This window comes from Syngnathoides biaculeatus, chromosome 6 (genome assembly GCF_019802595.1).
Source record: "Syngnathoides biaculeatus isolate LvHL_M chromosome 6, ASM1980259v1, whole genome shotgun sequence".
NCBI lineage: Eukaryota > Metazoa > Chordata > Actinopteri > Syngnathiformes > Syngnathidae > Syngnathoides > Syngnathoides biaculeatus.
In genome coordinates this window covers 33,544,268-33,570,328 of record NC_084645.1, presented here as the reverse complement: position 1 = coordinate 33,570,328, position 26,061 = coordinate 33,544,268, and the positions used below count along the sequence as shown (strand labels likewise).

At 42.3% G+C, this 26,061-nt stretch overlaps 2 long non-coding RNA genes across 2 annotated transcripts in view; one reads left to right on the top strand and one right to left on the bottom strand.

Moving 5' to 3' along the window:
* Window positions 1–1,387: 1,387 nt before the first annotated feature.
* LOC133501722 (uncharacterized) lies at window positions 1,388–18,759 on the top strand. The gene is made up of 4 exons (XR_009795258.1): window positions 1,388–1,449; window positions 13,635–13,772; window positions 17,052–17,133; window positions 18,655–18,759. It is a non-coding gene; the product is annotated as an uncharacterized LOC133501722 (long non-coding RNA).
* Window positions 5,285–26,061, bottom strand: part of LOC133501721 (uncharacterized) — a 42,279-nt gene continuing 21,502 nt past the window's right edge. Inside the window, exon 3 of the long non-coding RNA XR_009795257.1 lies at window positions 5,285–5,417. This is a non-coding gene — a long non-coding RNA (uncharacterized LOC133501721). The remainder of the gene's footprint in view (window positions 5,418–26,061) is intronic.

The following is a 26,061-nucleotide window of genomic DNA, read 5'->3' as shown; positions in this document are numbered from 1 at the left end:
ATTTGATATGACTGTTGAAAGTCAGGTCGTAATTTATCACTACACCAAGGTTTCGCACTTGTCTTTGTTCTTTTAAAGAGAGTGACTCTCGGTATTTACTAACGGCAATCCTCTTTTCTTTATTGGCAAAAATAATTATCTCAGTTTTGTTGTGGTTGTTGTGATTGGTTTCATTGAATTTTTAAATTACATTTTGGCTCATCCATTTGTTTTAGAAACACCTCAATTCAACTGTAGTCATCTGGAGACACTGCTAGATATGACGGTGTGTCATTTGCACAGCTATGGTATGATAGTCAAAATTAAAGTTCTGAAGAATTTGACCCAAAGGTAGCATGTACAGGGTGACCAGGAGGGGTCCAAGAACTGACCCAAGATGTACCCTTTTGATTAGCTTGAACACTTCCACTGGTTACAAAATAACAAAACAACTAAGGTAATACAGTATGTATATAAAAAAAAATAATGTGGGTAAAATGTTCTTTTATATGATAGTGTCGGAGAAGATTTCCATTGTTTATTATATTGGTCGTAGTTAGCAAAGGTGTAAAATTGCACATACTGAGATGCTCTTCCCAATTTAGCATCATGAGAGAGGGGCTAATTATTAATAAAAAAATCTCAACGCCAATAGTGCAGATCGCTTTCTAAAACCTTTCTGACTTTGTGAAGTGTTTGATTTTGCTCTTACACCGAGCACGTGTGAGGTACTGGCCAGTGAGCATATAAGTATGCATCGTTGCAAATATGCTCTTCCTTCGAGTTATTTAAATGTTAGGGAGACGACGACAAAGAAGGTGTGCATTTTAAGAAGAAGAAATTTGACCACTGGTGAGTATGAGCAAGTGGACATGCGAGGGCGATATGGACGTACAGTATACAGTATATCATTTCAGTATATAACAAAGAGCCAGAAACCAGGAGGTTTCCCAACATATTACCCCCTCAAGGTTGTTAGTATTCTTGTTTCCACCACTTTTTGTCCAATAAACAATGAATCAAACGCGGACTGTGGACTAGTCTTTAGGGCATCAAGGCCGGATTGCCAGAACTTGGTTGGGAAACTGCCGGCGCGCCATACCATTTGTCATGCGGTATATTTACAGGCTGTGTCAGACCAGGGTGGGTGGATGCGAGACGTCGCCGCTCTGCGCCCGAGTCCATGGACGCCAGGCACAGAACCTCCCCTCATTCATCTGTTTACTTTCTAAATATGCCTCTGTTTGGACTTGCATCAGTGGGGAGACAATATCTAAGAAAACGAGGAAGGAAATCTGTGGAAAACAAAGGAAAGGGAAAGAAACCCTATGTGATAGAGACTGCCCCTCGCTGTTCCTGATTACAGCAGATTTTCACAACGCTTGGCGCCATCAAAATCAGCCATCCAGCCAGCCAGCCGGGCAGGCAGACTGGGAGAGGACGACTGGTTGTGGGCCTACAAAATAACAAGTAGGGGAAATCTGTCGGTGTTTATGTATTTAAGATGAATGTTTTTGAAAAGCCAGAAAAAAACAAACACTTCAATAGTTACCAAACTTGTTTTGAATGTAAACTGGGCAATAGAATGGGTGTGAGGCAATATTTACTGCATGTTTTTGTTATATGACACATTTCCTCATTGTATTACTTTACAGCGTGCAGAGCACCGTATCGCACATTACATCTTATACAATGCCTCTCAATGTGATTGATGACCTAACACTTCCTCGGAAAGAAAGTAGTTGTCTAACTGAAGCCCGTTTGCGCTTTTACAGGGACAATACACCGCCTATCCACATTATTCGGTACACCACAATTTTAAAGGAATTTATTGAAGAGCGATAATATTGCTGTGAGGGGTTTTTTTGGAAAGGGGGGGCACTTCATGTATGGCGAGTCATTTTTGCCTAATCTGCATTTTGAAAAGAAATCGATTCTCAAAATTTTAGCTACCTGACCTACAACCTACACCGCAATGCTCTATGATTCCAAATCGATTTTATATATCGATGCTGGGGAACGGAAACCACATGTTCAAATACGTTCAAGTTCATATTTTAACAGATTGATAATATTGGTCTGTTCCGACGTCCTCGTTATTTTTATACAATATCAACTCATTTAAAGTCGATGGTTTGGACGGTGGCTCTGAAGAAACAACAGGAAGCAGAACTGGAGGTAGTAGAAATGAAGATGTTGACGTTCTCACTCGGAGTGAGCAGGTTGGATAGGATTAGAAATGAGCTCATTAGAGGGACAGCCAAAGTTGGATGTTTTGAAGACAAGGTTAGAGAGAGCAGACTTCGATGGTTTGGACATGTCCAGAGGCGAGAGAGTGAGTATATTGGTGTAAGGGTGCTGAGGATGGAGCTGCCAGGCAAAAGAGCGAGAGGAAGACCAAAGAAAAGGTTGATGGATGTAGTCAGGGAGGACCTGAAAACTGAGGGTGTTAAGAGAGGAAGATCTACGAGATAGGCTGAGATGGAAAAAGAAGACACGCTGTGGCGACACCTAATTGGGACAAGCCGAAAGGAAAAGAAGAAGAAGATTAACCAATTAACAGTGTTGAAAATCATTCGAAGGCAAATCTTGAATGCTCAACTGTCTGAGAAGTACTGTCAAACTACGCATCTTTCCTCACTCTGTGGGAGGTGTGCTGTGCAGCATGATGTCACGTCAAGATTAAAACTCTGGATGTTTTTAGAAATAAGTAAAAATATCTGAATTACATACATTTGAGTAAGCCTGTTTTGTTTGTTCAGTTTAAGATGGCTTGTAATACTCCTGTGTGGCAGGAACGGCTTTCGCTGATTGCCTCACTCACTCCAGCACCTTTGAGAAAGAGATGAAAGCACAGTCGTTTGCTTTTGTGATGTACTAAAGGCTTTTTGTCTGGTTGGGGTACTTCACTGTCGATGAATGAAACTCAAGCAAAATGCAGTTTTTATTCATTTGCTGAAAAGTAGCGATTTTGGAGATGCGAGGAGTCTGCTCGACACCAGCAATATATACTGCAATGTCAATACCATCCCTCCATCCATCCATCCAATTTCTTTTGCCACTTATCCTCATGAGGTTCGCGGGGAGTGCTAGAGCCTATCCCGGCTGTCAACGAGCGCTGAACTGGTTGCCAGTCAATCGCAGGACACATACAGACAAACAGCCACACTGACACCTTGGGGCAATTTAGAGTGTCCAATTAATGTTGCATGTTTTTGGGATGTGGGAGGAAACCGGGGTGCCCGGAGAAAACCTACACAGGCACGGGGAGAACATACAAACTCCACACAGGCGGGGCCGGGATTGAACCCGTGTCCTTAGAACTGTGAGGCCAACACTTTACCAGCTGATCCACCGTGCCAGCATGTTAATACCTATATTATAATTGTGGTACTCGGCCAATGCTGGTAGGATTAGGTTTAGCGTTGTTTATTTGTTCAACAGATGTAATTTAGATAGCAAATACTTGACCTCTATTACAATTTTCTGACTAATCTCTTAGATGTAATTCAAGTACTGAAACCTAGATCAACAGATGATTGATTAATGATTTGCTCTTCCACCAATCTGCAATGTAAATATAGTTGGGCATTAAAACTACACTAATAAAAAAAGCAGATTGCTTGAAGACATATTCAACAGTCTGACAACTGAAAGGGTTTGGTCGCGGGTCATGTGTTCATCTGTTTATGACGGATTTCTGTCACCTTTGTCAATGCAGTCATAAAATCACAAATACAATAATGTTTTGTATGAAAAACACTTGTAGACTAGAAATCAAGACAATCAAATGGAAAATAGTCGACACAGCTATCTGAGCGCGTATAGTAAGGTTTCATACGGCATGGGCCTTCATAACCTCAAACTGTCAGATGATGGGATCATCATAAAATGAGGACTCCCCTGTGTATTGACAAAAAGTACCTAATACCGTTTTATTCGATTATGACGCTGCTGGGCCCCTCACTGCTTCTCACTTAGAGAGTGTTTAATCACTGTGTTTACTAAAAAGGCTAGATAATGACAGCATGAAAGACGCCGCAATCTTGCATGACGTGTTAACTCCCCACAGAACTATAAAGGAGGCCTGTTGGGTTCCATCAAAAACTGTAGATGGCTCCAAAATTGAGATGTCTGAGGACCTCAAATAACTGCCCTAACAGTTATTACAGCCATCTAACTAACTCTGTTTAAGGGACTCATGTAGTAAATTTGATGCTTTTTTATGTATACAGTCGACTTTACTGTGCTGGCATTTTTTAATGTACACAGTGAAAATAATTTTTGTAATTATTGTATTGCATCCAAATTAAAAACACGTTTATATAGACTGTTCACAATTGTACTACAAAAGGAGGATGACAGCTTGTAAATGTATCTTAGATCAATACTAAATATCAGTAGTGATAGTCCTATTAACAATATCTATCCATCCATCCAACCATCCATCCATCTATCCATCCATCCATAGGCTCCAGCACACCTGCGACCCTTGTGAGGATTGGCGGCTAAGAAAATGGATGGATGGAGATGCATTTTGGCATTATATCAAAAGCTGTTGTTTTGACTTGCAACACAGCATGCGATTGTCAAAAAAATTATCTGATTTAAGATTTCATATTAGATTATCCTTCCATCCATCCATTTTTTTAGCTGCTTATCCTCACGAGGGTCGCGGGGAGTGCTGGAGCCTATCCCAGCTGCCAGCCAATCGCAGGGCACACAAAGACAGACAACAGTCGCACTCACAATCACACTTAGGGGCAATTTAGAGTGTCCAATTAATGTTGCAGGTTTTTGGGATGTGGGAGGAAACCAGAAAACCCACACAGGCACGGGGAGAAAATCCAAACTCCACACACACGGGCCGGGATTGAACCCAAGTCCTCAGAACTGTGAGGCCAATGCTTTACCAGCTGATCCACCGTGCCGCCCTCATATTAGATTATAAGATTAAAAATTGTTTAATTGCAGCCAAAGCGGGCTAATACCGTTGAACTAACGAGCTTTGTTATCAAGCCCATGTGCTGTTAAACCAGTAATACCTCTGTGTTTTGTGTCACCAGAGTAACTCTATCTAATCTCTATTAAAAAGAACAACAATGCCATAAAAACAACACGACTAGCTGGAGACAGAGGCAAGAGTGAAGAGAAAATGTGCGTTAAAGATTTGAAACAGGAAGAGCGTGGCGTCAGTACAGGCGGGAGATAAGAGCACTGCACTCCATACACAAACAGAGTTTCTGCGGCTGAGTGACTCCCCACTCTCTCGGCGCCCTCACAGTAGCTGTCCTCTCCCCCTGACCGGCTCCGGACCACAGGCCACCACCCACCCCTGCACACAGCAGATCCAGGGGCCTGATACACCCAGACTGGCTCCAGAGGTTTTAAGGGGATTTGTGCAAGTCCAGGGAATGGATGGCCTCATACAGGAAACCCTGGGAAAAAACGAGGATACTTTTATCTGCTGCTTTTGGCCTTTCCTGTCTAAACGCTAGCACAGACAAAGTCCAAGGTAACCGAAGCCAACAAGCAGTAGGGGTCAATTCAACTTGCCACATTATGGTTTGTCAAGATAGACAAACAGGGATAAGCATTAAAATTGAATGGTGGCCGCTAATTATTATTTTATTGGCTTTAAAGTGACCACCCAACAGACTGCAGTCTCTAGTTTCATCAACCAGCTATGATATCCTGTTTTTATAGCACATTTTCCAACAAAAAAAGTACTGAAAAGTGGGACGGTATCTACTGTAACTATCACTTGGGTACATTTCACGATGCATCCCAAACCACACCCCTTGGTGGAAATGTGAGCAACATGAGGTGATCAAGAAAGGCAACTCTGTGCCAAACTCAACTAAAATAGATTATTTGGGGGAAGAAAAAAATCATATCTACAAATCTGCCTGGACACTTCCACAGAAAAATGGAACCCTCTGTCGGATTTTGAGACACCACCTTGTGTTTATTGTACTGTATTACGTTATTTGAAAACTATCGCATGCCTGTCGAGGATGAAGCTGATTGCCACAAAGACAGCAAACAGATGAGAATAAGGGAGAGAATGGTGATATTTTAGAGGCTGCCTCGCGCTGTCAGTTTTTATCACATTCATATGCATGTGTTAAAAAAAAAAAAAAAAAAAATCACACATTGTGATTTCTGGATTTTTCTTTTTAGATTATCTTTCTCACAGCGGACATGCACATACGATGAAAATTTCAGACCCCTCTACGATTTCTAAGTGGGCGAACTTGCAATATAGCATGGTGTTCAAATAATCATTTTCTTCACTGAATTGAAACCTAAATACAGTATTGTCATAAAACAATATACTGTATGTATTTAGTGGTCCACTGGATATTCATTTATTTATGTTTTCTTTCCAATTTATTTTCAATATTTTTTTCGATTTCTTGGGAGGTGGGTGGGTGACACCAACTGCTCTTTTTCATGGAAAACGCGTACTGACGATATAAAACTGCTTATTCAAGAATTTGGGGGGTTAAAATGTTTTTTTTTATTATTTTGAAGGCATTTACAATGGCCATCAATTATATCCAGATTTTCACTCTTCACAGTCAGGCTCGATCCTCATCTTCCCTACTGAGCAGCAGGGGTCCACTGTATTGTACATACCGTATCTGACTAGCTTGGCAGAGTCACAGCGTCACGGGGGAGGCTGGGTCAGAAGTTTGAATCCCAAAAATGCACTTTTTTGTGTCTTTAAACGTGCATTTTTACATCTATTACACCTGCAACTTTGCGATGCTGTGCACCGGTGATTAAAATTTTGAACTGCCAAAAAACCAGAGTCGACCGTCGGCCACTCATGAAAACTCATTACAGGACATCTCCAGGTGTAGTATACTGTACTTTGTGCTGGTTGGTACTGATCCAAGTATTCTTGGAAAACTGTGACTTGAAACATTATGTATTTTTAAAATACATTGGAGCTTTCCGATGGCGATCTTAAGCTCTGACCCCTTAGCCATGTCCCACAAGCTTCCAAATTGGCGACTGAAGAGAACATGTTTGAAGTCGATTCTCTACCGCGTATTCCAGATAATATTGCGGTATGTTTTTTGCCAAACGCGTCAGACTTATCCAAGAGAGTTCTACAGAGAGGTCTCAACTATTTCACGCAAGGATATGTACACAGAATTAAGATTTTGGGCGAAGCAGGACGCAACGTCAGAGTTACAGCGAAATGTTGGCGATCAATGCAAAAATGTTTGCTGTCTCACAAACTTCATATTGAAATCCAACAGGATAAAATTCTGGAATCGTACTGCGCATGTAAAGCTGGGTGAGTATTTTTTACTTGGAATTATCACGAGTAATATCATTGTAGTCTTTATAAGTGAGTGGGTGTATTCATTTGACTTGGGTCATAATTGAACCCAATGCTCTGTCTTAAAAGTCCGATGTGATACAAACAGACAAATGAACATTTCTCTTGCATGACATCACACATTTAGTATCACTAAACCCCGCATTTACGTGTCACTAATCAGACTCTTCGGCATAAAACATGACACACTTCATTCAGCAGGTCAGTGATACACTAACAAAGTGAAAGTTGTTCTCCTGCACTGTATAAAGCACTGATAATAATTCAGTCAAACTCAGAGAAGATACTTCTCCCTCACTTACCAACGAATATACAGCCTTGTGTTTGTTGATATTGTCCACATTTAGTTGTACGTGCAATCTTCTTCGAGCCTTAAGGCATCATAGACATTTCGTCAACTGTGTTTTAGGCTTTGGAAAATGAATCAACCAGGCCCTTTGTAACCGAGCAGGATATCTTTCATCACAATTGCACGTTCTCCAAGCAGCATTAACTTTTCCAAGCGCACGCTACTGACAACCAGCAATGCTTGGGGACAGTATAGCGAGAGGGGCGTTTCAAGCCAGGGGTTAAGACAATGCAGCTATCTGATTGGCTTTAATTGTACAAGTGATTGACAGGTTGGAATGGTCCACTCCAAACACTTCCAAAATGTTGGTTTCAATTGTCCAAGTTCATCAGTTAGAACTAGAATCATAATTCCAGCAATATGCAAGGAAAATGCACACTGCTGTCGAATACTATGGCATTTAGGTACAGAAGCGGCACTATCCAAACCACTATCTTTTAAAAGCATGCTTCAAATCCCATTATCGGAAAATCCTGAGTCAGATATCCTCCCTAGTGCATCTCACGTGGCCATCAATCAACAGGCGTTATGACACATCGGTAGCGGGAGAAAAGACAGAGTGCAGAGCAGCCTGTGCACAGGACAGAAGTATCCTAAAGTGAAAAAAATGGGAAGTGTGTGCAATTCCATCTTATTCATTGAAGGTTTTCTAATTTACTTACACCGGGCGAGTGTGCAGTTTTGTCTTGTTTTTTAGCTGGCAGAGGATGAGTGTTTATGTGTCCACGTGAGGCATATAAACCTTATAGAAGTGACTTGAAGGCTGGGAATCCTAGCCGGGTTAATAAAACTAGCCCGTGGGGCACTGTTTTTCCAAGCGCTCTCTGTGATGTTTGAACGAGAACTCAGACAAGCCTTCATTATGTAGCCACAGCGCTGGAGCCCCTGGCACATGGCGAGAGGCCCTTCCACTGACAGGTTTGCTGGCTGATTCAGCGATGTTCCCCCCCCCCCCCCTTATTCGCTTCTTCGCACTCCACTTAACTTCTAGTCGGTGGATTTGCTGTCCTGTTGCCACGCTTATCCTTTTCAAACCCAATCATTCTCTCTTCTACCTTACCGTATTTGTTAATTTATTCGACTGTTCCCCCCCCCCAATCATTCTTGATGAAAAGCAGCTTTTAAGATTAGACAAGGAAACCTCTCATCTGCCGATTTAACACGGTATGATTGTGACACATTGGTATGAATGTAACGTGTCATATACAATGACAGCTGAAACACGGGCTTACTGTAGGTGCAATAGCATTTGCCCTGGGGGATAATTTACATGTTTATAGTCCAAGTGAACAATGGAAGACTTTAGGCTGCAGCATACTGTAAACTCTCCCAGAGATAAATGAGGAGACAGAATGTGACAAGAAAATGTTGGACTGCCATTTTTCCTCAATAATACACAAACAAAGAGAATATAATCTCTTGTAAGGCAAAGATAAAATTGTGCAGGGCCTACATAGAACAGCGGTAGCTTGTGGCAGGATACAGGCCTACTAATATTAGTCTGCACAGCCCCACAAAGACAAAAATGATTAATGACCACCGAGTCTACTTAACAGAGTCATCTATGAGAAAGTATTCATTATTCATCAAGCAATGATCACAGACTATTTGTCTGCTTTTTAAACAGTAAATTCTCTTCCATGGCTCCCTTTAGTGAAAGAAGTGACTGGTTCTCATCCCGTGCTGTGTTTACAGACGGGGTTTGACTTAAGTGCTTTCAGAAAATTTATTATCTTGGGCCTTTAAACCCATAGACTTTCAAATACTCGAAACAAATCTCAGCTCGTTTAGGATGAACTGAATATTGGAGGATGCATTATGCTGTGACTCGTAAATATTTCCAAACAGGAAGCAGTACCATATGAATGTTACTGTTCTTGGCCCCAAAGGTCAGATAAGGTGATCATATGCGGCAACGACGGAGACTTGAGACCGCAACACTTTGAGAATCCCAAACATCTATTTCATCAAGTGGTGCTGATAGGTCAACGTAGTCGGACACTAGGAAGTATCGAAGAACCCCCACTATGTTAGGCACAACGTCAGGCAACGTGACAAGGAATCTCGCTGACCTCTCTTGTGGTGAGCACTTGGGACGGGTCAGCAAAATGTAGGCTGAGATCTTACACTACAGCCAGTGCGATGCTGAGTTAAATGTAACTGAGCTGTTTGTCCTATTCAAAGGTCAGCCAGCTTTGCTTCCAAAAGACCTTTGACCTGATAATTCTTGCGTAAAGCGCAGTGTTGTCTCTTCAGGTACTCCTATCCGTCAATCTGACCCCACACCCCAGTCCCCATGATCTACAGGGAGTATGAGATGATGCTTGTAACCATGAACCAAACATATTTCTTAGAAAGCCTAAATGAAAAGAAAGTACTTGTATAATTGCCCGTAAATATTTTCTTTCATGCACTACTTTTATTAATCCTTCACAGTTAAACTGCTCGGGAAAGAAACCATGTGGGGCAAAGCCATGGCTTTAACCTTGATTTGTTCAGGATTAGGAAAGTAAAAGAAATTTGTTCTTAACAAATCCAACGTGTTCAGGGTTTTCAGCTCAGGGTTAGAATGCCTGAAACTGATATAATTTCTTAATAACTAGATTGTACTTTCCTTGTACATAAAGATTTGGCCCACGGAGAGAGCACTGTCTGTACATGCGGCAGTCTACGCTCCTCCGCCTGCAGATAAGACTGGGAAAATTCAGTACATGCATGTGCGTGTGTGTGTGTGTGTGTGTGTGTGTGCACAATGGAGAGAAAGAATGCTTACAAAGTCAGAATTACAGGGAACAAAATAAGTATTTGAACACCCTGCTTTATTGCAAGTTCTCCCACTTAGAAATCATGGAGAGGTCTGAAATTTTCAATGGAGGTGAATGTCCACTGTGAGAGATAATCTAAAAAGAAAAAGCCAGAAATCACAATGAATGATTTTTTTTTCAACAATTTATTTGTGTGATACAGCTAGAACTAAGTATTTGAACACGTCTATCAACGAGAAGTCTGACCCTCAAAGACCTGTTAGTCTGTCTTTAAAAGTTCACCTCCACTCCATGTGTTATCCTGAATCAGATGCACTTGTGTGAGGTCGTCAGCTGCACAAAAAAACACCTGTCCACCCCATACAATCAGTAAGACTCAAACTTGTAACATGGCCAAGACCAAAGAGCTGTCCAAAGACACCAGAGACAAAATTGTACAACTCCACACAGCTGGAAAGGGCTACAGAGAAATTGCCAAGCAGGTTGGTGAAAAAAGGTCCACTGTTGGAGCAATCATTAGAAAATGGAAGAAGCTAAACATGACGGTCAATCTCAATTGGAGTGGAGCCCCATGCAAGATATCACCTCGCAGGGTCTCAATGATCCTTAGAAAGATGAGGAATCAGCCCAGAACTACACGACAGGACTTGGTCAATGACCTGAAAAGAGCTGGGACCACCGTTTCCAAGGCAACTGTTGGTAATACACTAAGACGTCATGGATTCAAATCATGCATGGCACAGAAGGTTCCCCTGCTTAAACCAGCACATGTCAAGGCCCATCTTAAGTTTGCCATAGACCATTGGTTTGGAGTTGTTTGGAGGAAGACGAATGATGAGTTCCATCCCAAGAACACCATCCCTACTGTGAAACTAAACTTGCACACGATGTACCTAATGTAAAAATATGATTAGCTATGCACTAGCCCTAAACCCACTGTTTGGGCTTGATAGTAAGGAGGATCAATTGGCACAAGTAATAATTGCTAGTTTGCCCATGAATGTGTTTTCGTTTTTACAGCACTCGTCACTTATGCGGCTATTGAAGGCAGCAGCATCAATAGGCTCGGTCAGCCCCCGCTGTCGCTCGCCACTGCCTGAAATTCCGCATGGGCGAGGTGTTCCCAAGACAACTGCAAGATGTATCAGTAATCCACTCTCCAGCACATGCTAGGTGTCCCTGGAGGTCTCTTATATGCCATTACCAGGAAACCATTAATGGAAACATATATAAGAGGCAGCCAAAATAGATTCTTCAGGTCCCAAATCTGATAGTCAACAATTTTCCATTTTAATCACAGGTAGGGGTGTTTTTTTCGGAGATCATATCAACAGGCAACATTTGTATAGCCTATTTATTGATTTATTTGATGGGGTAGACTGTGTTGGAATGATATGGCATCTGAGTATATATATATATATATATATAAATAGCTGTAGCTGTCGCGGTATTGCCATCCCACCTACACTTTTGGTTGTCGGAATGCAAGCCTGATTCGGGTTTATTGTTAAAATGGTACCATGGCAGTCAGAAGTGTACACCAAGGTTAATGTAGGAATGAGGTGGTTACATATATTTACACTATCCTAATGTTCCTACAACAATTTTAGAGCAGTCAGACTGTATAATTGTACAATATAGGCATGACAACCATTAAGGTTGACTCCCATTAATATTGATTAAAGGAAACATAATCTGCTCATCTGAAGATCAATGGTCTCATGTCTCGTGTATTCAAGATGGCATCTAACCAGTGTTGTCACCTCGATCATGTGCTCTCTAGTACTGTCTATGTGGATTTATCTCGCAAACCTTTGCTCCCTACCCAACAAAATGGACGGGATTAATCTTCTCACGAAGACCAATTAAGTCTTTGGACCTTCCGCCACCATGTGCTGCACGGAGACATGGCTTTGTGAATGCGTAAGGGTAACACCGAGCATACCTTGTCACTGAGTTTATCGAGGAAAACAAAACGCGCCGAGATATGCTTGCATAGCAACCAATAATGGTGTACTGATGTCACAGAGCTCAGCACACACTGCAGCCCGGACTTGGGAGTTGCTGTGGGTGCTGTTAGGGTTCAATCACCTAATAGGGTCGGGACACTGTCGCTCATTGATCTGCGCCCCAGGCACCTCCATGCAGACTGTTGTTATGAGCAGGTCTGCAGACTCTTTCTTTGTAGAGCCATGCAGATTTAAGTGGTGCCACAGTCGAGTGGCAGGGATGTGCAGTGAAAACAGTCTGCAAGATAAACGGCGCTTTGTTTAGCCATTTCTTTGCCGTTGCGGAGTCAGTTCATTACAGTAGTGAGAGGGCAGGCGGCTCTCTGAAGCAGTGGAAAAGGCAGGGGGAGGCAGACACTCTGGCAGCACTGGCCTTCCCACTACCTTTACTTCTTCCTCCCAGACTAATCTCACCTCTTTTCTTTTTGGTCCCTCTTCACAATGCATAACTGTGCCAATGAATCAGCAAGTGAGAATGAAAACTATCATTCAAGAGGGGGAGAAGAACAAAAGCGATATACACATCCCTCAGAGGTTTTTCTCACACAATGGAATTTCTCTATAGTAAAAGAGTGTTTTGAAAAAGAAAAAGCCTCCAATTTGCAATGGCAGGTAAGACCCGCTGTGTAATTATCTGTTTTCATGGCTGACATGAATTCTGATTTAATTGTGTAAAGTATATTCATGATAAACTATGGAAGGCCTCCACACAGTGGTACCACCAGGGCTTGACATTTAACGCCTGCCAGCCTGCCACATGTGATTGGATTTCACCAGTTGCAGATAACACGACGACTCCCACTACCCACTGTGGGAGGTTTAATTTTATACTGTGGCGGCGGTGAGTTGTAAAGACGTGAAAGAGGTACCGCTGCATTGATAAAGAACAGCTTTACTTTGAACAGATAAGCGGCTTGGATGGTTGGGGAGCAGTAGCACACTCTGCCCACAAACTTGCACAAGTGTGACAATGAAGCAACTCGTCAACCACAACATGACAGTTCCTCACAACTTTGGAATAAATAAACCAACAGTTATTGAACAATAACAAAATAACCGGAAGGGTTGCGTTGGGTGCTTAAAGTGAAGAAAATGTTGGACGTATCTGAACACCCTGCTATATTGCAAATTCTCCCACTTGGAAATAATGGATGGGTCTGAAATTTTCATCATAGGCCCATCTCCACAGTGAGAGAGTCATCCTGTCCCATGAGCAGAAAAACACCTCCAAAGCATGATGCTACCACCCCGTGCTTCACAGTAGGGATGGTGTTTTTGGGATGGAACTCATCATTCGTCTTCCTCCAAACACGGTTAGTGGAATTATGACTCCAAAATTCCATTTTGGTCTCATCTGACCACAAAACTTTCTCCCATGACTCCTCTGTATCATCCAAATGGTCATTGGCAAACTTAAGACGGGCCTTGACATGTACTGGTTGAAGCAGGGGAACCTTCAGTGCCATGCATGATTTCAAACCACGACTTCTTAGTGTTAGATGTGAAGACAGTCCACTTTTCTGGAACCAGTGAGAAGAGAATAACTTTACTACATATAGTTTTCTCAAGTGTTTTGACGCATTTTACCAAATGTGGAAGTTGTTTACACTTACCCTTTAGTATCCAACAACAGAATTGTGGCTAGTAAAAATGCTGAGTGGCTCGTAAATCTGGGAAACCACCAGCCGCAGTGTCCGGTGAGCAAATGGGTTAATATTAAGCTCTGGATACTACACAAAATGGATAGGTAGTTTTACAACAAGCAAGTAAAGGAAAAGGAAAGATGGGAGTTGAACTGCTCTCCTGCTCGACACCACAAGCTGTCGTCTCATTGTCTTGGCCCAGCACCAGTTGCTGGAGTAATTGCAGCAATGCGGCATTGTGGGGAATGCTTTGCATTCCGACTTTCACAAAGACGTTTTTCTTCTTTCCCTCCCTCACACTTGAAAACATCTCAAACACCATTGTTTCCACAGGGATACAGAGGTCAGGTGGTCTTTTATGCACTTACTGTATATATACATGTACATCAACTATAGATTATATTGACACTAAAATGTAAGGTATAATGAAGCTCAATGTCAAACAGACCTTTCACCAAAGTCTTAAATGGCTTTAGAAGGTTGGAACTACACCTATATCGTGATAAATGAAAGACTTGTCATTTCCTACAAATCCTTGGCCTACAACAGCAGCCGCCCACTGTAATTTTTCTGCCTGGTTCTTAGAACTCTTACAATCATATTGCGAGCCCAAACAAACCAGAGCATCAACCATCAATAATGCAGGAATGTCTTGCTCGGAACCCATGAAAACCCCAGCACTCCCACCTCCTCTTCCATGACTACCCCACCCATATTCCAAAGGGGCCACATCTGTTTTCAATATCGTTGCCTCCCGTGCTGGAGAGTTACACAATCATGATCGAAAGTGCTTTTTTTTTTTTTTCCACGACAGAAACAGTCACAAATATGAATGAGGACTAATACCAACACTCTTTTATGGCACACCAAAGGAATGAAGAACAAGATGTCACTCTGATCCTGGGCTTGGAGGAGGTGTTTAATAGTGTGTTGTTTGGAATGCATGTGCTTGGGAGGCATTGTAGTTTCAATAATCCAACTGAGACCGTGTTGAAGTTACCTCACCCTTGGATCACATTAAAAAAAAAAAAAAAGTTTTGAAGCTATATGCCTTGAAGCAATTCACCAAAGAGTAATTGAGAAATGACAGCATTTTGCAACAATTATTCAACAATGTCCTTGTTGTGTGCCAGGCTTTGAGATGCTTTTTAAGAGGCCTGACATAAAATTTCTACCGAGATAATATTATGACACCATAACACCTTTCTTAAACACACCCAGGTGTCGCGGTGATTTATGCACACATTGAGTCAAATTTTCAACACTATGAAGAGATTTACAGTGTCTGCAATTATAGATTCCAAGCCCTGCAGCATGGAGTGGAGTCACCTTACCACAGTGCTTTTCTACTTTTTTGGGCATGCCCCATATTTGGGAAATTGACTTTCCATGCCCCCCCCTTGAATTTTTGCTATCAACAGAAAAATTGTCAAGTCCACCCCCCAGCCCAACCACACATTACATAATGATGCACAGGATACAACAGAACACTGAAGAATACAAATACCATTCAGGAATAAATATTAGAACTCTGCATGCAATGCATACCAAGTTTAGTCCACAGCACTTTGTGATGAAAGTGGCAGTTGACAACACCATTGTGGACCAACCATCCTCCTTTTTCATGAAAAATAAAAACCATTCTCCAAGCCCTCGACTATAACAATGTGATTAGGTGCTTCTTTGTATTTTAACAAGGTGCCTGGAAATATTCAAGACATCTGGCGAGGCACATTAAAGGCAACCGTCTCTGTGGGAAGCGCTTCCTCACATATGGGAATTCTCATCGGTGCACCAGGAAGGAGCCGCTATAAAATATTGTTACAGCCTAGATAGCCCGAATCATATATTACACTAGGTACTGGAATGCATTACGCTATATTTCAAATGGATGACAGACATTTTTGTCACACCCTCACTTATACAACACTCGAAATACTGCCAATAGTTAGAAATTGTCATTTCATCTGGGTTATTTTATGTCTGAAAAACATTACTAAAATGTGATTAGCAGAGGTGGGTAGTAACACGCTCCAGTTACTCTGTTACATTTACTCAAGTAGTAAGAATTTGGAATAACTTGTACTTGTCAAAGTAGTTTGAAAACTGCATACTTTTTATTTTTATTCATGTATTTATGTTAAGAAGAAACTGCACTTTTATTCGGTTACAAAGACATAAATGGTTCTCGCTACTTTTATTTATCAATTATTGTTTATTTATCAACTATTTCGCACAGCTCGTCACTTTAAACTCCGACTTCGACTTGTGCATTGGGCGCCATTTGGTCCAATGCAATTTAAGCGCCCAGAGGAGTCATGGGAGAAAGTTTTGTGGTCAGATGAGACCAAATTGGAATTTTAACTGGGGAACTCAACTTAAATGTCACAAAAAAAGTCATATGACCGCACATTTTTTTGGGATTCCCGAGAATATGTATCAAAAAGGCTAAGCCAGCCCAGGGAATCAACGTGCCCACGTGGTGACTATGTTGTGAAGTTTGTTGTTACCATTGAAGGCAACGCCACCCAACTCGTGTTTACATTTAGACAAAGAAAAAGCTTTCATGTATTGTAGTATTTGTCTGGCACTGTCTGTCCAAATTATCGCGGCTCACATCTAACTTGAGAAAACACCTTTAGGTAAGATAGCAGATGTTTTTTGTTTTGACTGTGCACACTGTATTAGCCCACATTAGGACTATTTTATCACATTCAACAAGTACAACATGGCAGCACGGTGGTAAGACTAGTTTGAGCGTCTGCTTCACAGTTCTGAGGCTTGGGGTTCAATCCCTGCCCCACCTGTGTGGAGTTTGCATGTTCTACCTGTGCCTGTGGGGATTTTCTCCGGGCCCTCCGAGTTCCTCGCACATCCCAAAAACATACATAGTAAGTTAATTGCCCACAAGTGTGATTGTGAGTGTTTGTTTCTCTGGCTGGCAATCAGTTCAGGATAGGCACTCCCGTGACCCTTGTGAGGATAAGCGGCTCAGAAAATAGATGGAACTGCACAACATGGATCTCTTGCGGTATGTGCTAATATCTCTCTCTGTCTCTATCTCTCTCTTTCACTATGTCTCTCTCTCTCCCCCCCCATCTCTCTCAGTCTCACACACACACACACACACACAACACACACACACACACACACACACACCACACACACACACACACACACAGACTAATATCAGAATTTGCACATTCACAATTTATTTTATTATTTTTATTTTACTGATGTTCATGCTCTGTTTAAAAAAAAACACTTTCCTCAACATCTACTTTGTACTTGATTAGTTTTCTTCACTGCAAACTTTTAACAGTTATTCAAGTATTTTTTTTTTTACTTTTACTCGAGTCACATCATTGTCAAATAACAGTACTCTTACTTGAGTACAATATTTGGCTACTCCAACCACCTTTGCACTGTTGCATGATTGATGGGCCAGTTAACGTGGAGGAAAAAACTATGGGTACTAGTAGCAAGATTGCTAAAGTCACCGGCAATGAGGAAATGTGGCAGCCAAATCTATTCAGAGTAAGGGAGGTTTTTTTGGGGGGGGCTCTCCACAAGTGTGCATGTTACAGCAGTCCAAATATACATTGCCACAGCTCCCAGTACCTTTCCTCACCACATGAACATAAACCTGTTTGGATTCTGTTTTGTTTGATTGCATACTTTCCAAACAATGCCGAACATTGTCAAACTGGTTCTCTATTTCGTGCAAACTCGTGCGGAGTCTGATTCAGCCCAGACGAAGCAACACAATGGGCCCGAACTTAACGAGCATGATAAAGTTAGTGTGTCACCGGACGCTGGGTGATAACATTTATGACCCATGTCTCTAGTCAGCTCTCTGCCAGGGTGGTGCCCTACTGGTGCCACTTTGTCTTCTACACACCAGCTGATATAATATTTCTTGCCTGTTTCCCATAACAGAATACAAGCTCTCTCGCCATCCTTGGATACACCCGCCACATACACTTATCAGCAACACTCCACTCCACCCATCGAGTCACAGCCTACGGCAGACTGTGAAGCAATGACTGCAGCCAGTAGTATCTGCTTCATCAGACCCTGATGATTTTGTGGAGACTGGTGTCTGAGCTTGCCGACTAGTTAGACACCATTTGTATAAGTAGGGTGACAGTTTCTCCTCCCAGTTTTCACGCTGGTTTTAATCTTGGTTGCTGTTTTGTTTGCGGGGTTATGCAACAATTGCCAAAATAAACTGGAGCCTATCCCTAGCTGACATTGAGCAAGAGGCGGGATACACCCTGGACTGGTCTGCAGCCAAAAGCGGGGCACATATAGACTAACAAGCATTAAATTGGGAGCAGTCACCTAACCTAAGGAGCAGGTTTTTGGAATGTGGTGGGGGGGGGGGATCATGTAAACTCCACAAAGGGAAGACCTCTGCCAGGATTCAAACTGGAAGCTTCAAAACTGTGAGGAAGAAAGCGCTAACCACTCATTCATAGTGTTGCACACCCCTGGGATACTGTACTTCAATTTCCATGATTTCCGATGCATCATGTTTCCTTTCTTACAGGTTCATGGACGATGATGGAAGATGCTACTTATGAATAAAGGGTACCATTTTGATTTTGGGCTGTACTGTTTCATTTACACAACAGTGACTCAAACAATCTTCTTCTTTTCCTTTTGGCTTGTCCAGTTAGGTAGGGATCGCCACAGCGTGTTATCTTTTTCCATCTAAGCCTATCTCGTGCATCCTCCTCTCTAACACCCACTGTCCTCATGTCCTCCCTCACAACATCCATCAACCTTTACTTTGGTCTTCCTCTCGCTCTTTTCCCTGGCAGCTCTATCCTCAGCACCCTTCAACCAATATATTCCCTCTTTCGCCTCTGGACATGTCCAAACCATCGAAGTCTGCTCTCTCTAACCTTGTCTCCAAAACATCCAACTTTGGCTGTTCCTCTAATGAGCTCATTTCTAATCCTATCCAACCTGTTCAGACCAAGTGAGAACCTCAGCATCTTCCTTTCTTCTACCTCCAGTTCTGCTTCCTGTTGTTTCTTCAGAGCTACCGTCTCTAATCCATACATGATGCCCAGCCTCACCACTGTTTTATAAACTTTGCCCTTCATCCTGGCGGATACTCTTCTGTCACATAGAACACCAGACACCTTCCGCCAACTGTTCCACCCTGCTTGGACCCGTTTCTTCACTTCTTTACCACACTCACTATTACTCTGTATTGTTGACCCCAAGCAATGAGGTGCCAAAATATCAACTCCTCAATCCACACCAAAGGATTGCAACTTTTAAATTCTATTCCTGACACTTTTCCCAGTTACAAATGCTTAAGATCTGAAGCGTTATTACCATATAAACAGAAGAAGGGAAACATGTATGTTACCTCTGTGCAATAAAATTTGTACTTCCCTATGCACATGAATGCCAAATTTGTGTAAAATATATAAATTGAGGAACTGTAATAAATACAAAGCAACACACACAAAAAACAAATCCAATAGTCATAAAAATACAAAGTAAAGGAACATGACTGGGTTGTAAACCTGTATGGCAACTGTACAAATCGTAAAGAGGTGAGCCAATTGCCTTTCACAGGTTGCATATTGCTCCACGTGAGGTTGCAGCTTCTCCCTGCCAACCGAGTTGTTCGCCCACAATGCACGTTAACCGAAGTAGTGGTCCATTCAAGATAGAATTATAAAAAAAAAAAAAAAATCGGGAGCGCTTTTCGGGACTCAAACAACAGAGACCTTGACTTTTCGAGGAGCAAAGTCAGGAGTGAATACTTAACAACACACCTGCCAACCGGCTCCTCTGATTGGACTTGTTAAATGAGGTCAGTGGAGACTTGAAATAAATGGCCGTGTCGCCAGTGCTCTCTGCTGCTGAGTCGACTGACGAAATAATGAACCACACGGGCTTGTTTGATTTCCTCTGGAGACAAGCTGAGTGGGAGTCTGATCCTCATTCAGCCCTGGCTCCCACTAACCCAATCTGCTCTTTCTCTCCGTCTCTGACCTACAGACAGTGTCTGTGCAGGCCTTTTTAGGAGCCATCTATGCACTGTGATTTATTGTAAATTAAAACGCTGGGAGCTCAGTTGTACCGCTTAAATGCCCTTTCTGACTACCTGGCCATGCTCCATGGAGTCTGGGCTGGATTCCATTTCCTCTCATGTCACTGTTGTAGCTATTGTAGCTGACCAATAATTCACGTGAAATTGTGTGTTTTCAAGGGGAAGGGGCATTGAGCCCTATAGTTTGTGGCATCTACTCACCACACTAAAATTAGACAACGGGCATATATGAATATTATATATATATATATATATATATATATATATATATACACACACTGTACACCACAATATGTAGTACTGTAGTTGCACATACCGAGTCTGCTGGTAGAGTGCTCTTGGCTGCAGTTTACCACACTGTGGTAGTAATATAGGTAATTATGGGTGCATGATATTATAGTGCAGAAGCAAGTCAGGGCTGCACATGCACAGTCATGAAATCGCACAACGGATGAAGTATTCTTCTTTTGGGAAGTCAGTAGCTTCGAGGAGCATGTACGCAATCAGGGGTGATGTGTCTTGGCAGGCCAAGATCGGGGCATTGTGGACATGGACCCAGTCATCATCATCTGGGCGCACATTCCTCCCCTATCTGTGCAGTAAACTGGATCTCCTTCTCCTGCTTATCAGCCATGCGGAATTTTCTATCCTCTTTCCCTCTCTCCACCCCCCACCCCTTTCCCTCCAGTTGCCTCTCTCCCTCTACACTATCTCTATGGCTCTTTGGACTCCTCTTACATTTTATTTTCTCCCTCTTCCTGTCCCTTCCTTCAAGCTGACACAAAGCAGAAGCGGTTAATGGTCATTAAGATAAGGAAGCAAGGAGATGGTAGACGGCTCCTAGGACAAGCTTGAACCCAAACAGCTCAGCACTGCGTCACCATGAAGGGAGCCCCTCACCCCCGCCCCCCCAGCTCCATCGCCCGTAGGGAGTAACATTCACACGCATGACACACAGAAACAGTCATTTCTTCAGTTCAATGGAAATTATACCCACATGTGCCTGTACTAGGAATCTTTATGTTTTTACTACACTCAACGTTCACGACAGTAGAAATACATTTATTATCTATTGAGCATGAATGATTAGAGCCAGACAGAAATAAAAGAAAAATGAAAAAAAGAATATACTTGGGTTTGAGAAGATAACCAGGACAGAAAGTGAAATTAGGAGGAAAAAAACACAACAAATATTTACTCAGTTAATAAGGAAAATATAAAAGATCTTAACTATCCGGGAGGCACGGTGGATCAGCTGGTAAAGCGTTGGCCTCACAGTTCTGAGGACCCAGGTTCAATCCCGGACCCACCTGTGTGGAGTTTGCATGTTCTCCCCGTGCCTGCATGGGTTTTCTCTGGGCACTCCGGTTTCCTCCCACATCTCCAAAACATGCAACATTAATTGGACACTCTAAATTGCCCTCGGTGTGATTGTGAGTGGAACTGTTGTCTGTTTCCATGTGCCCTGTGATTGGCTGGCAACCACTTCATGGTGTACCCCACCTCCTGCCCGTTGACAGCTGCTATAGGCTCCAGCACTCTCCGCAACCGTCGTGAGGATAAGCGGCAAAAAGAAAATGGATGGATGTTAACTATCCAGACTGTGGTTCGAGAGGTTATGCTATCACATTGTTATGATATTGAATCTTTGAATTACATTATTCCAATACTATGAGAACTATTTGTTTTTTTATCTTTGCATCCATGGAAGGTATGTTGTGTACATTGGGTTAAAAAAAAAGTTCTTACATGTGGGAATTTCAATCCTGATTTATTGAACCCCAACGATATAAACAATATTGTGGACGTCATCAAATAAATGCATAGTGTAAGCTTGATCGCCAGCCAATCGGAAGACACAGAAACAAACATTCACACTTCAGACTCACATTCACAACTAAATGCAATTTAGCCTACCATGCGTGTTTTTGGGATGTGGGACGAAAACCCACTTAGGGCACGAGAAGAACAAGCAAACCCCAGATAGGTGAGGCCAGGATTTAAATAATTCTCCTCAAAACTGTGAGCCATGTGTGCAAACCAGATGTCCACTGTGCCGGCACGACAGGAACAGTCAATAAAAAATAACAAGAAAAGAAAATAATACAGCAGAGAAAGGAAACTGATGTCACCAAATTGCGAGGTGGTTTACAGTATAAGGAATGGGATGTGGAAGGAAATTGCTTATCTATCTTCTTGACTATATTATATCATTATAAAAAAAAGGCATTGCATATAAAACATGAGGAAAACCTCTTTGGTTATCTAAAGTGTTACAAAATTCTTGAAAAGAAAAAGAAGTTAGACTGTAGATATATTTTAGGGCGGACTAAACCGTGAAGTGGTCAGTCAGTCAGTCGCAGGGCGCAGGTGAAGAACATAAATATAAAAAATACGAAAAGCAAACTAACATTATATGAAACTGTAAAATAGACTATGATAAGAAAAAAATTATGAAAATAACAACAATAGTCAAGAAATTTTGATATTACTCGAGGACAATAGGGTGGCACTGTGGATCAGCTGGTAAAGCGTTGGCCTCACAGCTCTGAGGACCCGGGTTCAATCCCGGCCCTGCCTGTGTGCAGTTTGCATGTTTTCCCTGTGGCTGTGTGGGTTTTCTCCGGGCACTCCGGTTTCCTTCCACATCCCAAAAACATGCAACATTAGTTGGACACTCTAACTTGCCCCTAGGTGTGATTGTGAGTGCGGTTGTTTGTCTCTGTGTGTGCCCTGCGATTGGCTGGCAACCAGTTCAGGGTGAACCCTGCCTCCTGCCCGTTGACAGCTGGGATAGGTTACAGCACTCCCCGTGACCCTCGTGGGGATAAGCGGCAAAGAGGATGGATGGATGACAATATAAGAGATGGCAGTAAAGAATACATTTTACCCAAATGTGAAAATCATAAAGCAGCAATGAGGTGCTCAGTGAGTTTAATGTACTGTATGGACAAATGTAATTCTCACCATGTTGACACTGACCAGTGTATTTCCGGTAGGAATTAAGATTTGACTTTATGGGATTGTTTATATGGTTGTCATGGCAGCAACAACAGACAGAGGTGAGGGGATGCTTCACTGACAGTTCATTGGCTTACAGAGAAGATCACACATAGTATAGTATGTCAACGGCATGTGATTAATCACCAGCAATTGTCACGCAAAATGATAAGTAACCATAGGATAACTTCACAGCATTCCATATGTCGCTCCAAATTACTGTATATGGATGTTGAATTATAACTTCAGTCTTAGAACATGACTTCTTTTCCCCTATAGCTGAGCTCCTGCTTCTGTACTCGGTGCTACATGACATTTGCACCAGTGCCAGAAACAGTAAATCTGAAAACATTTTCATCCCGGTTGGAGTTTCCATTGGTAATATTCCACTAGTGCCACAGCTATGTAGCAATTTAGGCCAGAAGGGGCAGAACCAAACAGAAATTCAGTACACTGTGCACAGCCGTCAGTAATTCAATATGCATTTGTATTTCAATCAAAGAGATAAAAAGATGTACGTAGTTTTGTTGTGTCTGTACACAAAGTGGTTTCTCCCCTATCTGTTTACCCCAGTGTGACAAATAAGACTCATTGGTGATTGGACAAGATGGAAAAAAACGTATGTGCAGCCTAATCTCTTTAAAAAGTGTTGACAGCATGTCCATACTTATTTGAATGTTGTGATTCATTCCCAAGTATATCTATCCAGTATCCGGATGGTTCTTCGGACGGGAATGACGCGGAGTCTGACGAGCGAGCTCCGGCGGTGGGCTGGGAGCCGAGCTTCCAGGCGGCGGAGGGAGTTAGCCCAGGATGCCGAAGCTAGGCTCAAGGCCTCCGCCGCCGCCGAAGCTCGGCTAAAGTTGTTACATTTAGTTGTGGTCGTGATCATCCTTCCATCCATTTTCCAAGCCGCTTATCCTCGCAAGCATCGCAGGAGTGCTGGAGTTTATCCCAGCCGATTTTGGGCAAAAAGCCATCTACACCCCAAAGTGTTCGCGAGTTCACAAGGCACAATCGTTGTGATTAGTTATTTGTTATTGTTTGTTGTGTTTAAGTTGTCATTGTAATTAGTTAATTGCTGTCATGTTTTCTTTTTTTTTTTTGTAAACATGCACTGTGTTTAGTAATTTCCTGTTGTACTTTGGGGCTACCGTACAAACCAGTGCTAGGTTTGTTGAATTTGAGCGTGTTTTTCTTTTCTTTTTTTTTTTTTTTTTTCGGTACACAGATGTCTTTTTGGTCAAGTTGTTCCCCCCTTCTGCTTTAACTTCAGTGGGAATGCCAGATAGCAGAGATCACAGTAACATCCACAAGAGAGCCTGTAATTTGGTGAGACAAGTGTTGCCATCAGGTCACACCCCCTCGACGCTAGCGGGCGTTCTGTAACGTGTCACTGCTCTCCTCTCGTGAACATTTTATTTTCAAAAAGATCCCCCAACAAAAGATGAGTGACCTGCCTCGACAGTGAAGTAAGTCATGTAAGTGCTCCACTTAATTTGAATCTAATCCTGCTAAAGGAGTCAGGCATGCTCCAGATGAACTTCAGATAAGAGTACAATCTTGCCACAGAAGTGCATGTGATCACAAACCAGACACGCAGGAATGCATTTTGTCATCAGTTGCCTGTGTGCGTGCGTGCAAACACACACACACGCACAATCTTGAGCACACACACACACACACAATCTTGAGCAGTAATTATTGGCTATCTTACCATCAGCGTGGAGGATGGCAGATGTGAGTCTTTTAGAAATGTGATCCTACACAGCCAAGCATTGCATCAAAATTTCCATCCAGAAAAACTTGATTTTCATCTAGTGTGAAAGTAGAACATTGTTCTGGAATGACTGCAGCATATGCAAAATTTGCAAAAGTGGCACACTGCTTCAGCTGGTAAAGCGTTGGCCTCAGAGTTCTGAGGACCTGGGTTCGATCCCGGTGCCGCTTGTGTGGAGTTTGCATATTTTCCGCGTGCCTGCGTGGGTTCTCTCCGGGCACTCCAGTTTCCTCCCACATCCCTAAAACATGCAACTTTAATTGGAAACTCTAAATTGCCCCTAGGTGTGATTGTAAGTGCGGCTGTTTGTCTCGATGTGCCCTGCGATTGGCTGGGAACCAGTTCAGGGTGTACCCCGCCTCCTGCCCACTGACAGCTGGGATAGGCTCCAGCACTGCCCGCGACCCTCGTGAGGATAAGCGGCAAAGAAAATGGATGGATACAACTTAACAGTGTTAAATGATCTGTCTGCATATAACCAACCAAATGAACGGATTATCATACTCTACCTCCTATAGCCCTAAATTTCTGCACACGTGATATCTTTTACATTGTAAAATCCCACCGTTCTGGTCACTTAATATTTGAGTTAACTATGAAGACGAGTCAGTGATGAAAGCAGACTTGGTGCGCTTTTTGTCAAGTGCAGTGCTCATTTCCTATATTTAGCGCAAACATAAAAATGGATAAAGCCTCAAGAATATTTGCTTAAACTCAAAGTGCCCCATAATCATACCAGTAATGACAGTGTGTTTGCTTTCGCTAAACACTAGGAGCTGTGACCTCCAAACAAAAACACACAGTCCACAGTCTCACACGCATGCGCGTTGCAGGGAGAGTGACGAAAGTGCCATAATTACAAGCCAAAGGCTTTGGTTTGAGTCATTAAAAGTAAAAAAAAATATATTTATATATGAGAAATGAGAATATTAGACTCAAACATTCAAAATGTCACAATGTGGAGGTCTGGTGAATTTCTTTGCAAAGTAATTGTGGCCATTTTACAAAAAAAAAAAACATCACGAACATGAATCAATGTCACTTCAGATTCAAGGTTAGGTCAAAAATGATGATAAAAGGAATTAATGAATCAAGGTAAT